This window comes from Oreochromis niloticus, linkage group LG10 (assembly GCF_001858045.2).
Source record: "Oreochromis niloticus isolate F11D_XX linkage group LG10, O_niloticus_UMD_NMBU, whole genome shotgun sequence".
Taxonomy (NCBI): Eukaryota; Metazoa; Chordata; class Actinopteri; order Cichliformes; family Cichlidae; genus Oreochromis; species Oreochromis niloticus.
In genome coordinates this window covers 30,313,214-30,322,251 of record NC_031975.2, presented here as the reverse complement: position 1 = coordinate 30,322,251, position 9,038 = coordinate 30,313,214, and positions in this window count along the sequence as shown.

Genomic DNA, 9,038 nt, shown 5'->3' with positions numbered 1-9,038 from the left:
CCTCCACAGTAGCAGGTGGGATTTTTCTTTTTTGAGGACGGCTCCTTTTACCTTTCACTACGGATGGTCTGTTTATGTTTTGATCAAGAGCCTTTTTTTGGGCAGCTGAAGAGGAGAAGTCTATCTTATGGCCAACCACTGACTGCATCTTGGTCATATTACCAGACAAAACCCAGTATGCAGGTTCATCTGTAACAGGCCTTGTGCCACAGATCCGCACTGTTGCTTCTACATTAAACAGAAGAGCAGCGACATGGCTGCAGGTCTCCACGACTCCGGCCATACAGGTGCAGTGGGCGGCTTCAACCTTCCCTGTGATGCTCACTATGACCCATGGCTGCAATGCTGGTTCATTCAGTCTCTGAGAGTGCAGCACCTGAAACACACACAGACAAAGTTCATTTAAAGTCAAGAAATATGAGCCAAGGCCGACATAAATGTGTTTTATCTACTTTATCATAAATGTAACAGTGTTTAGAAAGTTAGCACATACATGTAATTTTTCATTTCTTTATGTGTCCATCTATAGAACGCTGCATTTTATAGGGTAAATCTGCCTGTTTTCTGTCAGAAACCTGCCTGCAGAAAATGAACCTAAAGTATGTAATGCAAGGATGTAATCACTTTAGAGATGGAGAAAGCATAAAGTGACAATTATGAATCACTTAATATGATAAGGAGATTCTGCAGGTCATTAATCAATGTATAAAACTAAAGATGTATTTTTAGTGACACAAGATACAAATATTGAAGCAAGATGTATAATTAGAATTATTTATAATAAATATGAATAAATCATTGCATCTCCAAAAGTTGAATCTGTTCATCTGGACGTAGCGTTTCATCCAAGTGACTTCTTCAGTCACTTGGATGAATGACGAAACGTTTCTCCCACCAAACGCTACGTCCAGATGAACAGATTCAACTTTTGGAGATTTACTTTCCTGGATGATTGAGAATGCATCAAGACATAAATCATTGCAATTTCTTTAACCATAAAGAACAACTAAATCCTTCAGGACAATGTCACATCAATGCACTGAACTCACTATGTTATCCACCTAACAGCCTCCACATGTTCTCACTGTAATTTCACCCTCATTAATGAATTTATGCTGCACTAATCTGAATGTTTGCAGGGAAATCAAACGCATTTCACTCGCAGTACTCGAGCTGACTTACCTTTGTTTGAATGACGACTTGTACGCGCTGACTCCACAGATAAGGTACGAAAATATGTCAGGCTATGTCAGTAGCGGTTGGTCTTCAGGGTTTCTACTCCACAGCCGTGTTTCATACGGGTCCACATTTCCAATGCACGCTATTTTCTGCAAGTACCGCCGCTTCGCCTCTGGACGCAATCGGTCTCCATACAGTCCATTCTCTTTTGAGCTGCTTTTAAGCATCTTGTAATCGTCGTTCCAACACAGTGTGTTTGTTTTGATTCGTAGACCCCGAAAATGGTGCCGTGCTCCCACAATGCATTGCGGTGTGACGTCAACTCCAAAGCCCTATTGTGGGGATGCTTTTAGATCTGGTTTAATTTTGTATGAATCTTGAGGCATCGCCAGATTAGAATTAGCAATCCATTTTATTTTTCATACAAACCATAAACTATAATTCAGCGCTGTCTTTCTCAGCATATCGTGCACGAGAGTGAAAAACTGTGACGCTGAGTGTTTACAGTATTTTGAAGCTTTCTGGTTATGTTTAATATAAAAATCCACCATATCGACAGCACACACACACGAAGGGAAACACAAAGTATAAGTGAATAACTGTTAGTGTGTCAGGGGAAACCACCGTGCACATGATTAGGGTGACTCAAACTGTTTGTAATTGCTTTCCTGCACCCTCATATATAACCCACTCCTCCCCCTCCCTCTCTGACACTCAGCGGCTCAGTGTGGGTGGAAACCACGTCAGCTGTAAAACCACTAAAGGAGTTTCCACTCAGAGCATCTATCCACCTGCTGGGAGCCGCAGAAACAGCCCGGCCCATTTTTAGATCCTCAGCCGGGCTAAAAACAAACTGTTACTACATTGTTTCTCCTCTCAGCCAGAGGGAAACGACCACCGGGTGTTTGCTGAGGGCTCAAACCAAATCACGCAGCAGCATATTAAACATATCAGGTCCCCATAAGGAGAATTATGTGCTGACGGCTGTCTAAATGACTCGGGTAAAGTTTGTAGCATGTGTGCTTGTTGTTTTTGTCTGCTTCCACTTGTCTTTGCACTAGGATGATGTCGGCGTAAATGTGCAGTCATATTCATTGTGTTCCCACTAGTGCTGTCAAATAATGACGTTAACGCCATAACGCGGCAAATCTCCGTTAACGAGTTACCGCGGATCGCCCTGTGCATGGGGCTGGACGGCATCAACACGTTAACGCGCTAACTGCGCTAACGCACTAGTTCCGACCAATGTAATTAAGCATTGCGTTCCACATCCGACATACTGTTTTACTTTTGTCCATGACGCGCTTACCATCAGGGTCATGCTTCACATGAAGACCAAAAGTTCCAAACACCAGATCTGAATGAGGGTGGGGGAGGTTCAATTTCGGCTAGCATTGAGGCAGTTGCCATGTTGCAACGAGCTTAACTTCTGTCTCGCTAGCTTGCGCTGCACTCAGTGGATCTGTGCTCGACAGTGCAGCCTAGGCGGAGTAGTCGAACGCAGTACCGAAATACCGATACATGTATTGTTGCACCCGTAGTGTTTACCTTAAAGCTCTCTGAAGGGAAACTCTTTATTCAATATCTGTGATTAACGGTTTAAATTTTTCTATTCAGCAAAACCCAAAAGCTGCACTGAAATCTGAGCCTCACAGCAGGTTCTTACATCATCATGACCTCCATTTTCATTCATCCACTGTGTGGTAATCGCAGTGCCGGTGATCATGAAAGTCTGGATCATAAGAACTGCAGCTTAAAAGCAGAACAGCAGAGTTCATGAGAACACCTCGATACTTGATGATCTATGTTGGGTTTGATTTGCTCTTAAAAACACCGTCGACAGAACAAAATAACAAAACAACACCGACATTAGAAATAATAATAAACCCCAGTTTATTATTAGTAGTATGTTTTTAATATGCTTCCCTAGTAGCAGTATTTATAATAAAATAACACTTTATTTATATAAAGGTTATTCATGAAAAATAACAGTTCAATTAAAAAAAATAGAATCACAAACTGTCTCAGAAATGTAACAATTTACATTAAAACAGCTCAATGAAATGGAAAATACAGAACCAGGACTAATGATGCACCGCCATCCCCAACAAGCTGCCTCAAAGCCTCATGGGAACGCAGGAGAGCTTCTGGGCTGCAATCATCCCGGAGAGAAACAAGGCTCATTATCTTTTAGCCGCGGCATTAATGAAATCACCTCCAGGGGATTTTCAAAACTGACATTTCATAAGGAAACTTTTTCCAAACTCACATAACAGACGTTATTAATCCAGTGACTCATATCTTTAATATTGAGCTTTAATATACACGACTTTCACGTTGACGAGTTCATCCAGTGAAGGTGGACTATGTTAATGAAAACTGCAGAAGTGAAGGAAGCTGAGCAGCTAAAATAATCATTTACACCTGCTTCTAGACAAAAACGTACATTTTGCAAATTCAGCACAGATTTGGTTCTAACTGAAATAAGTCAGCGTTCATGTCCTTTAGTTTTCCTCACAGAGAAGCTGATTTATGAAGCCTTGTGCTGATGGCCTGGCACCTGTTTCAAAACGATGACCAGATATCAAGAGATCCCAACGGAAACCTCGATGTGTGTTAAAGAAGAACGTGTTTGCGGTGGCGCTTGAGTCATGCCCCAAATCAAAACGGAGGATGCCGTAAAGCAGCTTGTAATGCTGTGACGTCCTGTATTCTCACAGAAATGCATTTCATGACAGTCGACACACTTTCATTCACAGCTTGTTAAAAATCACTTTCAGGTTTAGGAGGCAAACAACGTTCTTATTAAGACTTATTAAATATTACCAGGGGCATTTCCGAGGTTTGATGTGCCCACATCATTTTCTCCAAAGACAGACTAAAACTGAGCTTTTGTTACAGACTTCTAACAGAGAACTGGAAGGAGAGTCGTGCCCCTGAAACATTTCTGTTTCCCAGCAGGCGAGCCTCTTAATTCTTCGATGCAGAGCAATCGGATTTACTTGCTGAGAAAATAGGAAAGACCAAGCAGCAGTTTGGCCTCCAACCAGCGTTTTTATTGCTTTCAAGAAAGAAAACAGAGAATAAAAAGCCATGAGAGCAGGAGTGTGGTGTATTAACTTCTGAAAGCCTACAAAAAGTATAAAAACTTAGCTCTGACAAAGGGCAGCAGGAAGACAGGGCTGCTAATACACTAAAGACACTAATTATTGAACAAAGAGGGAGAAGAGCTCACAGTAACACAGGTGAGAAAAATCAAGGCCTAACAACAAACAACTTACTTTCATAGTAAAAAGAGGAAATAATGTAAAAGCCAAAGCGAAACACAGAAACAGAAGAAGACACGACTCCATTAAACATGATGGTGAACCCGAGCAAGGAACAGTCAGGGACATAAACTGTTAACAAAACTCTAAACATGGACACAAAGCTCGTCACTAGAGTGATGACAAAGGAAAAACCATGACCAAAGCCATGACGCCAGCCGTCAGGTAACGGGAGAAGAACCACAGGTGGACGAGCCCATTGTTCTTTTTATTTATCAGGTGCTCTTTGATATCACTTTCTCTCAGGATTCATCCAAAGAGTTGAATTTCTTTCCACTCCATCTGACTTCCAGTGGAGGGGGCTGATTTTCCCTAACCAGTGACTGAAGACCAGCGGTGTCCAACTCCAGGCCTCGAGGGCCGGTGTCCTGTGATCCAACACAGCTGATTCAAATGGCTAAATTACCTCCTCAACATGTCTTGAAGTTCTCCAGAGGCCTGGTAACAAACTAATCATTTGATTCAGGTGTGTTGACCCAGGGTGAGATCTAAAACCTGCAGGACACCGGCCCTCGAGGCCTGGAGTTGCCCACCCCTGTTAAAGACCAATATATCCTCCCAGAAAGCCCCCAGAACTATTGCTCAAGACCATCCATCCATCCATTCGCTTATCCTTTCCAGGGTCGCGGGGGGCGCTGGAGCCTATCCCAGCTGTCATAGGGCGAGAGGCGGGGTACACCCTGGACAGGTCGCCAGTCTGTCGCAGGGCCAACACACAGGGACAGACAACCATTCACGCTCACATTCACTCACACATTCACACCTAGTGACAATTTGGATTATCCAATTAACCTATCCCCTCAAACTGCATGTCTTTGGACGGTGGGAGGAAGCTGGAGTACCCGGAGGGAACCCACGCAAACACGGGGAGAACATGCAAACTCCACACAGAAAGACCCCGGCCTGATGGTGGAATTAAACTCAGGACCTTCTTGCTGTGCGGCAACAGTGCTAACCACCGTGCCACCGTGCTGCCCTGCTCAAGACCAGTTTTTAAAAAAGATCAGAAGTTCTAGATCCTTGGAAGCGAAATACAAAGAAATGAGGAGCAGTTCACGACTTTACTACATTAAGAAACGCAAACCACACGACACAACAAAATATGGACAGGACGGCACAAACCGCAGTACAATGGAGCAGCAGATTGTTCATTAGTCCAAGACTGACTCTCTAAAAACAGCCTCACACGGTTCAGTTTGACTTGTGTAGGTGATGAAATCCACGTGTTGATACCCCAAACAGAAAGTGTTGTTTGTCCAAATGAGGATTTGCATAATGAAACCTTAGTGTTTGCAACAGATCCTCCACACATTACCCAACCCAAAGCTTTAAGAGGAACCACGAGGTTACACAGTCCTATAAAATACTTTGTAACCAGAACTGTAAACTAACTAAATCTAATAAAACTATACAAATTTAGCATATTCAGTGGTGAGATTGTATCATGCCTCTATCCAAACTTTCAGTTGGCCAATTGTATATCATCACGGGAGGCTTGATTTAGTTCTGCCAGTGGATTAGTGACTGGTTAATCATTAGTGTTGTCATGGTGCTCATTGGACAGCTCATTCAACTGAGAAACCTCACCTGAAGAATTAGTCTGGGCCCAGGAAACCTCTACAGCAGGAACGTCACACTCATGTCATATCCGGAGCCAGACCATTAAAAATCCCCTTTCTCTCAGTATAAGTTTACCTGCACATTCAATCCCTGTGATATTCCTATTTAAGAAAAAGAAACACAATGTCATCAGCACATGATAAAGAAATGCTGCAGTAAATGAAAACAGTCTGTCAGCATGACTCTTAACATGTAAACGTGTAAAATTACAGAAGTCCTAAACTGTCCTGTTATTATAAAGGAGAAAGTTTTGTTAATTCACCCAAAAAAATCTACCGAAATAATATTGTCGTTAGTAAAAAACAAATATGTAATTGTTTATTTATTACTCCTGTGTAGTATAGAGACTATGAGGGAGGTGTTCGTCAGTAGGACAAAATGTGTGCCCTCCTGCACATTTTCCAAAGGCACCCAGTGGACCTGCTGGAGTTTTGCTGAGCTGATTTGAGGCTCTAGGCCTTATGTTTAACACCAGTGCTCTACAGCATTTTAATTTTGTAGTCTTGCTAATCTTGCAAATGTGTAGAAGAGCAGAACAATTGTAAATTTTAAGAAGAAGGCGTTTTCACTTCTTCTGTTCTAAAATGTTTTAGAGCTGTTGAAGCTTCTCGGCTGAAAGATGAACCGTTCTCAACAAACTTGAAGTCCAGTCGCGTTCTTTAAAGCTCCTAAGACTACGTGACCTGGATGACTGAGAATCTACACAAACATGTGGAGATGTTTTACCTTTGTAACTGTGAGTTACAGCAAGAGGGGAGAGACCGAAACATGGAAGTGCCTAAACAAGCAGCATTAAAAGTGGTGAGGGTCCAAGAACAGCGCCCTGTGGAACACCATGTTTTAAGCAGTATAGTCAGCAAATAACCAAGTGGAAGTGAAGTACGTAAAAAGCTGCAGTTCTTTTAATATCCACTAGAGGCTGGCTTCAGAAGTGAGTGAGTCTCTGTGTGAAAGTGGCCAACTTTAAGGCATTAATACGTTCTTACAGCTACACTTTTTAACTACTGAGTGAGGGGAACTTTTTCATGACTCGCCTGGATAACTGAGCATGGCCGCTTGGACTGACTGCTGCGCCAACCCAAGCAGGTGTAGCATCTGCTAGGCCTTTTGTGCTACTGGAGCATTTTTAATTGGCTATCTGACCAATAACACAGCCTGCTGTTTGGTAAAGACCATCACTGCTTGGTGATTAAAACTCCAATATTTTCTCAGAGTTTCAGAAAGAAGAGGCCGTTACAGATCAGCTGCCTAACATGTAGCTGATGTGCCATATAGTTGAAAATATACCCCATAAACAGGTAGGTCTGAGCCTAACTCTAAACAGGTCACTGGTTTCTTGGTGGACATTAACAGGTTTCTATGACAGCCTTTTTTAGTTCCTTTGTGTCTCAGAGTGTGGCCTTCAGGCTCTTTGCCCACTGGAGCGACAGGTCGTTGAACTACATGGCATCAGGCATCGGTTTGGTTTAGAAACAGAAAAAATGACAACAATAACAATAAAAAACCTCCTACTACTCCGAGTGCTGATGGCAGGAAACAAAAGCAAACTGAAATGTGCTTCAAAACGCACTCCCACGCACACACAGACTGTCTTACAGATACGTGTGTTTGTAAGAAAACAGTGAAACAAAGCACACTGATCGTCTCCCGCTAACAGCAGCTGGAAAAGACGTGCGACACCTCTGCAAAGACTTTAACTGGATCAGAAATGCTCTGTTCCCAGAAAAGACTGAGGATTTCTGCTATAAGAGGGTCAGTGTGTGTGTGTCTGTGTGTGTCTGTGTGTGTGTATGAGATGAACAGCTTGATCTTTATGACGAAGGAAGCGATGAAGACAACAGACTCAGTGTTCATCTGAAAAGCCTCTTGAAGGGACCAGCTGGAGGAAAGTTACTCATCAAAGGCTGTGTTTTTATCTGTGTGTGTGTGTGTGTGTGTGTGTGTGTGTGTGTGTGTGTGTGTGTCACGCCTGCAGTTTGGCGCTGATTGTAGGACTCTTGATTCTGATTGGATGATTTGTACTTTTATGAACCAATCAGCTGCTTTGTGTTTCAGCTCCACTTTGACAGGAAGTAAAAGAAAGAAATGAAGCTGCTCCTGGCATGCAATAAGCAAGCCTACAATCAAACCTAATCATTTCCTCTGATTAATCGACTAATCAGTGACACGGTTGATTAACTGCTAACAAGATGGTTTAAAATTTGCAAGATATTCTGCTAAAACCTCACGTTAAAATCTTTATTTAACACTATTGTTGTTTATCACCTCTGACCTGCTCAGGAGCAGTCACTGAATCCCGTCTCAGAGCAGATGATTCCTTCCTTTCCTGGTTCCTAGTGAGTCTAAACTCATCCAGGAGTTCAGGGACAACACAACAGAACGGAGCCATTATGGGATGTTTTAACTAATACATCCACAAAGAATGAAGGACTGGAAACACACAGGGACAAAACAATCAGGGAAATAAAACTCCAGACGCAGGACCATGACAACCATTAACGCTGCAGAAGTGAGACTAGACAAAAAGTTTACACACAGTAAAGGCAGGACACCTAAACAGGAGCAAAAACCGATATGAGGGGCTGTATATGTCTGTGAAGGTTCTCATTCAGGGGCTGTTTAGGCTGCACAAAGCCTCAAATATCTGAGCATGTGGAAGCAGGAACGTAGGAGCTGCGTGCATTTCTTCTGGTGTTTACACATTTCAAAGATCAATCACCTCAAAGACGCTTCTTTTTCCTTTCTTCTCCAACAGAAGGCCTGTGAAGGGTTTGAAGGTTTCTTGAAAGTCACTGCCTTCTACTACGCCAAGTAAAAACTGGAGATTTAATACTTCACTGCTTAAAGATGAAGACTTTATTAAATATTTTAAAAAAGAGTGGACTTCATATTTAGACTTTAATGACACTCCCG